Source organism: Cyprinodon variegatus, unplaced genomic scaffold (assembly GCF_000732505.1).
Source record: "Cyprinodon variegatus isolate N-32 unplaced genomic scaffold, C_variegatus-1.0 Scaffold251, whole genome shotgun sequence".
Classification (NCBI taxonomy): Eukaryota; Metazoa; Chordata; class Actinopteri; order Cyprinodontiformes; family Cyprinodontidae; genus Cyprinodon; species Cyprinodon variegatus.
This window is the reverse complement of record NW_015150704.1, coordinates 951,848-957,564: the sequence shown is the minus strand read 5'-3', so window position 1 is coordinate 957,564 and position 5,717 is coordinate 951,848.

The following is a 5,717-nucleotide window of genomic DNA, read 5'->3' as shown; positions in this document are numbered from 1 at the left end:
CTGCTTGATTCTCTTCTAGTCAAACTGCTTGATCAAATGCAGCTGGAGGATTGAAGTGTTACCTTCACTGACAGACTTTTCACTGATTATTGATGGATTTAGAACAAAGAGAAGATGGAAACTGACCACAGAGACATGAGTTGATGATGATGAGCAGCAGGATCCTGGAGATCATCTTCTCCTGAGGAGAGGAGACAGAGGAGGAGAGTCAGCAACACATCAGCTCCAACATCACTTACAGTACTAGTTGTAACCACAATATGTGATTTTATAACAGTGCACCCTAGTGGCATAATGGTGTAATTTTAACACAAATGCAGGTGATGTCTGACAGATGTCTATCTCAACATGCAACATGCATGCCTTTTCAATAATTTGAATGCTGAAGGTAAAGCATCACAGGGAATGGTAGTCTCACCATTCCTTTTACTCTGCACACCCAATGAATTCATTTCATCTGCAGACATACACAGATGAAAAAAAAAGCTTTGGAGCATAGCATGGAAATAATTATCTGACCTTGAACATGAACAAAACAAGAGAGATGGTTGTTGATTTCAGAAGAAACAGTAACAAGTTGTGTCCTATTAAGATCCTGGGAGAAGAAGTGGAGGAGTATACCCCAGTGTTTACTTGGACAACAAACTAAATTGGAGACTCACAACTGTGAAGTTGTCTATAAGAAAGGATACAGCAGTCTGTACTTCTAAAGGAAGCAGGCATATGTCAGTGTTTTCATCAAGATGCTGAATATATTCTATAGTCTGTTTTGGGCTGTCTAATTTCACACTACCGTCATCAAATATCTAAAAGAAGCTGAACAAGCTGATAAAGAAGACCGGTTCCATTCTTGGAACTCGTCTAGAACCTCTGAAGAGGATTTCTCCTAACATGGAGAACTTTTTCTGTCTAAATCAAAGGTATCTCATAGTGTTAGCTGAAGGGAAAACAAACTGACAACAGGTGGTGGCCAAATACAAACCAGCGCAGGATCGGCTACACTACCAATACCAATTATTTTCTTGTTCATCGCCAGAATTGACAGAGTACAGACAATCAGTTTTATCCCGTACCAGCTACCACTGTCTGACAACTTTGGTTAAAGGCAATAAAGTGAGTTGAGGTGACAGAACAATTGTATGTAGTGCAAACTTCTTAGGAAGTAAATAAAATATGGTCTCTCATTGGTTTTGATTATGTTTGCCTTTGTAGCATTACTCAACCAGCCATTTAATTGCAGATTCCCATAAAGATATAGCTGTCTCTTCTTTTTACAATGACCCCAGCCAGCTACATGTTGTTTTTTCAGGTCTTGGTAGAACTTTGCATTACCCTCTGTTTTTCAGTTAGCTAGGTGTAGATGTTGTGACATTTAGCCAGAGGTAATCCTGTCAGATCTTGCTTCCATTTAGCTGGTGCGTCCAACCCATTGAGGTCTGTCATTTTAAAAGTAACTGCTTTAAATAAATATCCTGGCCCCTTAAGTAAATAATCTTAGACTTCATATTCAGGAAATACTTTGTAGATATTTTACAGTTATATTTTTGTCTTTAAAAAGCTAAAAAAATATATATATATATATTTACTGTTGTTAAATTGCTTGGGAGAAATATTTTTGCCTCCAGCTATGCTCCGCTAATAGAAATACATCATAATGTTTACCAACTAAACAGGGATCTATAGTGAATATCATCTTCAGGAGATGTTTTAACACCTACAAAGTATCTTTAGCTTGAATCTCCTGATCCTAAGCAAGATAGACCGCTGTCAAAGAACCTTTCTTCCTTCACCTATCAACACCTATAAAAACTCATTGAGAAAAAAGCCTCAGTTACTTCTTTTAACTTCCTTGTGGGTTTATTATAGTATGTCTGAATTAAAATGAAATTTATTTGAATTGAAGGGGTGAACAAACCCAGAGTTATAACAAGGAGTGGGTAGGTACAACACTAACCCTATTTCTTTGAAGATGAAGCAGCAGCCTAATTATATGAAGGAAATCATGAGGTAAAGTTCTGGTCTAAGCCCTAAAAAAAACCAAATCTGACTTTGGGTTTGATTTAACAGAAAGTTGTGTCTTGCAAGGTCATTGCTTTTGCATATATTGACAGTTAGTGGAGATGAACACAACTGACACGGCCTTCTGCTTGGGTGCTTGCTGGACTCCAACCAAAAAAGCCCCCGTTCTATTTATGCAGCAAATCAGCTGTAATTTCATGGGTTTGACATCAAGAGGACTTGGTTACAAAGTAAAACATGTGCTTTCCCAAAAGAAAACGGTCAGGTTTGGAGTCGCAGAGCACATATATAGCAGCTAGAGCAGTGTCGTGCTTAAAAAATCATTGAGACTTTTAACTTTAGCTATGATAGGAGTTCAGGTGGACAGAAAACGGATAAATTTGTGAAACTCTTGAAAAAACAATGATGTGACAGTACAGAAAAGCACAGTAAAAAAAAAAAAAATCTCAATTTACAACTGGAAGGATTGATGCAGGAATCCAAAAGTGGGTTGCTGTTTACATTTATGTTAGTGTAGTTATCAACAGCTCAAACATTTTTGAAAGTAATGTAAAAAGTAAAATGTCTAGAATGTGTTAAGTAGTCTCATTACCCACTAGAAAGGTTAAACTTTAAAACAAGCAACAAATTAATTAGTAAATCACAGACATGCTTACCTCATATCTTCTTCTGTTTAAAAGATTTTGGAGTGATGCTTACCTGTTTAAACTTGTAAAACTGTGACGAGCAGTCCACGTCCAGTAGCATTGCAGGGTGGTAAATTTCCATCAAGATAGGAATCATGTAAATATTTGGAGTTCAGCTAAATATACTCAATTAAACAGGAGTAACTGGTCTGTCATTGCTGTCTGGTGAAATCTTGATTGACTGACGTCATAGTCATGTTAGAGCAACTATTGTTTCACAATCCTCTCTCAAGGTAGAAGACTAACTTTTACCTGAGTCAAGGTAGTTCAAACTTTCACTAATGCTATTTTAGCTTTTACTATGTAGACCAATTCTATATTTTTTTTTTCAAAATTGCTGCTACTTTTCTGAGGTACATTATATAGAATTTGTAATATTTACACCATTAAATTGTCAATGATCTTTATAAAAAAATATATAATTTATTCATTAAATACATTCAACTCCAAGTCAAAAACATTTTAGAATGTCATTTTTAAATAGTGAATCTCTACTGAACTAAGGTATGTACACAGAAAAAAATGAATGGAAAATAGTAGACCGGATGCACAAAAAGAAAGAATGCTGAAACAAAATGAAAGAGAAACTTGATGTACTGTTAAGTTGTTTTATTTTCCAGCTTGATGTCCTTAAAGAAGTGAAGCTATTACATAGGTAAATGCTATATGGCCTGTTCTTATATAGCACTTTTTCAAGTCAGGCGTCTCAAGCAAAGCGCTTGACACTACATTCAGTCATTCACGCACACACTGATGGTGGTGAGCTACACTGTAGCCACAGCTGCCCTGTGGGTCACTGACAAAGTGAGACTGCGGTACGTTGACGCTGCAGTGATGGGCTGCGCCTCACCCCCCTGCAGCCGCTGTGATCTGCAAATCCACAGCCCTGCGCTTCAGTTCTGTTATTTCTGTTTTTATTTAAATAAACGTTTAAACTTTTCCATTGCCTGTCTCATCTTGAATATTGGGTCCATCTGTCCAGTTTCTTTAAATAATGAAGTGAAACTAAAGAGCATATTTGTCTCTAGCTATATTGACAATGTCATATTTTTCATGTAGAAAAGACTGTGTAAAAGAAAACAAATGACAAAAAAATCTGTTTAATTTTTGAAATTGTCTGTGAGAGTCCACTTCCCTAAATGTTGCTAAAACAATGCAGAATACTATCTATATACTATATATATACATTTTTAAATCACATTTTGTTAAATACTCTTACTACAAGAAATAGTCTAAACTTTCAACTGTAATAAAAGGTCTTGACAACATGTCTGTATAAGCTTGCATTTATTTATAAGATTCCAACATTGAAAATAGGACAGCCGAAGCGGGAAACATGTCTTGTACCTAGTAACAATATGCATAAGCTTTAAGACAAAAAAATTAAACAGAACAATAAGGTGCACTAACATAAGCTTTGACTCCTGAACATATTATAACCAATATAAAGCTTTAATAAGTGGAGTGAAACAAACAAGATCCCCATCAATACAATCATGCAGAAAAGTCAGAACAGAACAATGAGGAAAAGGCTGAACCAGGATGGATTATTAAAAGAGCCACCAGAAGAAAGACTCTCCTCTCTAGAAAGATTCTGGCAGCAGAACTTTGGTTTTTAGCTGCAGCTGAACAAAGCTCCAAACTCCTATTCTGAAACCAAACCAGCTGTCAGGCACGGTAGTGGCGGACTGATGATCTGGGCTGGTTTTACAGCCACAGGACCTCAATACCTTGGAGTCACTGAGTCCAGCAAAGACTCATGTGGACACCAGAACCAGAACCTTCATGGTTCTGTTAAACTGTTTAACAGTACTTTGACACATTTGGATATTTGCGAAAACAGTAACGTAAGAGACAATTGAGAAGCACCGATGCTATTCCTGTTGCAAATCCAGTTAAAAACATGAGACCAATACTTTGCGCAGTCGTTAGTCTGGTTTGGGTGACACCAGCAGCTGCTGAAAGAACAAAACATAAAAGAGATTAAAGCTTGCTTTATGCTTGACTTGTCCACAAGGTCCACACAGCATATTTAAGTCAACATAGTTGTGAGTGGGCGGGATTTCCACCCCCTGCATCGAGCAAAATGTGTTACTACATGGATGGCTGCTCCTACCGGCAAAGGGTTTCAAAATGAAAGTTCTAGAGACATCTTCTCATGTAGTAGATAAATATCACTATGATCAACAGATTATCTGCTGTAAATCTCTTAAATTACGGTCCCTCTTGGATGATGTGAAGAGGCTTTGAAAAACTTAGCAATGGTTGTGCTTTCTAATTCCAGAACCTTTGTTATGCTTAACCTTCCACGAGGACGCCTTGCGGACAGGATAGGAACCTAATATATTGATAATCTGCTTGTAAGATATCTCAACACTTATACAGAAAAGAGTCTGATTTGTTTGATTTGTCCTTCTCCTCTAGTCAAACTGCTTGATGAAATGCAGCTGGAGGATTGAAGTGTTACCTTCACTGACAGACTTTTCACTGATTATTGATGGACATCAGCCAGAGACACTTGGTTCTGAAACCCATTAAACCTCAACAGCATCACTTCTAGCAGAACTACTGGAACATGGAGGCTTTTTATGGACCCATTGACTCTCTGTAGGGCTGAACGCTGGAGCAGCTGTTAGCACTGCTGCCTAGCAACAAGAAGGTCCTTGGTTCAAATCCCTCTCTGTGTGCTGCGTTCATGTTCTCCCTGAACATGTGTACAGACTCCAGCTTCCTTCATTGGAAACATGCAGCTTAGGTTGACTGGACTCTATGAAGTGTGTGTGGGTGTGTGTGTCCATATCTGGTTGTCCTCAGTGTCTCTGGGACCAACTGTCCAGGATGGACACACATCTGGATTTTATCAGAAAGGAACAAAGTTCCCCTGAGATAATCTTACAAGCATCATGTTTCCAAACAAGAGGCAGCAGAGAGATCAAATAAACAGCTGATACCAAAGAACTTACCGATTATATTGACTTGACATTCTCTAGAACCAGAACCACCATCAGTCTC